The 1,655-nt window shown below is 45.7% G+C and overlaps 1 long non-coding RNA gene across 1 annotated transcript; it reads right to left on the bottom strand.

The window, feature by feature from the left end:
• Window positions 1-232: 232 nt before the first annotated feature.
• LOC118162600 lies at window positions 233-1,454 on the bottom strand. The gene is made up of 2 exons (XR_004748527.1): window positions 1,256-1,454; window positions 233-584 (listed from the first exon to the last, which is right to left on the bottom strand). It is a non-coding gene; the product is annotated as an uncharacterized LOC118162600 (long non-coding RNA).
• Between the last annotated feature and the right edge of the window lie 201 nt (window positions 1,455-1,655).

Raw genomic sequence — 1,655 nt, 5'->3', positions numbered from 1 at the left:
TTCGTCTGTTTATGGTCATACTTTCTATGAATTTTTCATGATAAACAGCTAAAGGTTTGGTAAATAATTAATTGCTTCTATAAGCATCTTACAGACACATGCACCTGGATAAGAGACATTTTTAATTATGAAACACTGTGGCATGGGCAACCTATGGTCTGCTGGGCTTTGTAAAAGCTAATTTCAAAATGTTTATTAAACAATCAGTTATAAATTAATGCTTTGGAGGCAATTTTCAAGGAACGTTTGACCACATTTATTTTCCAAATGGTAATTGCTGTAGGTTCATTCTCCACCCAACCCATGCCAACACCTGTGATGGGGATGGTTATAGGAGCGCTGATCCGGAGTGGGACTTGGGGTGCTGTGAAGCTTCACGTTGCACCTCTTTGGGGTCATGTATCCCACAGAGGCCCTGGAGGCGACACAGATGAAGTCTTGGTCTGGAGAGACACAAATGGCTGTGATGTTCCTATAGGACCTCCCCCCTCATAAAATGAGAAACTGAAATGATCCTTTGATCTTCTCCGTGCTTCAGCCAGCTCCACCAAATCACACTTCCCTGGGAAACCGGGGATCTTGTCCTAAATAAATAAAAACCTCATTACAACAAAACTAGTGCAACGAACCAGCTCATAGCAGGGAAAAAAAGAAACACATTGTGAAAGATTCTCACAAACCCTTCCACCACAACCAGCAATCAAAGCAGCTTTGATTGACAAGGCTTAAGCACTATGGCAAAATTCATCCCTCAAACTCAGAGAGGGAGTACAGCACATGGGAAAAAGATAGTCGCTTTTTCCAGCTATTGCTTTCTCTCTTCACATCCATAGCCCAAAATGTGTTTCTCCTGTGCTGAGACTGAGCTGGTGAGGCTACATGGAGCAGGAAGAGATCAGCGCCTCTTTCTGGGGGCTTTGGCCATGAGATTGTGGCTGTAAACTGTGGGGAAACCCAGCTGTCCTTGCATGTGCTGAGAACCTGCAGTGTCTTCAGCTCCATCTTATAGAATAAATATTTCTCTTCTAATAAATCCCCTTTATATGTTGATTAATGGAGGCTGTTTGAGAGTCTAAGGGGAAAAAAATTAAAAATAGTCTTCTCACCTGCTTGAAAAATGGCTTCACACACCAACAGCCTCCTCTCCCTCCTCCACCTTCCTCCCATGCCTCTCAGCATGCTGCCTGGCTGCATCTATACCGAGCCTGTGCTCACTCCTGGTTCAGCTCCACTCTCCTGTGCTGGAGCCACTCACCGTGCACAAAGCGGCTGCAGAAGTCACGCAAGCAGGTCAGCGCCTGGGCCGTCTGCTCTCAGGGGACGGATCCTGCACGGGAGCTCAGCCTGTGCTGCGGTGTTGGAGCCTCCCTCGGCATCTCTCCTGCCGGAGCTAAAATCACTGGGCCGGATTGATCGAGATGTCAGAAGTACATTTTCCCCAGAGGTCAACTACATTCAGGTAATGATGCAATGCTGCAGTGCACTCCTCCTAATCCAATCAAATAACGTAATGGTTTAGGCTCTATCAAATAAAGTTCAAGGTAAGCATGTGAAACGTGGCTGCTCCTCAGCTGCTGGCAGCTTTCCTAAGTGCTGAGAATCAGATCAGAGGAAGATAAAAAAAAAGAAAAGCCCATCTCCAAAGAAAAACTTCC

Source organism: Oxyura jamaicensis, chromosome 2, assembly GCF_011077185.1.
Source record: "Oxyura jamaicensis isolate SHBP4307 breed ruddy duck chromosome 2, BPBGC_Ojam_1.0, whole genome shotgun sequence".
In the NCBI taxonomy this organism is placed as follows: Eukaryota; Metazoa; Chordata; class Aves; order Anseriformes; family Anatidae; genus Oxyura; species Oxyura jamaicensis.
Note: the sequence above shows the minus strand (reverse complement) of the source record. Positions and strands in the feature narration are given on the sequence as shown.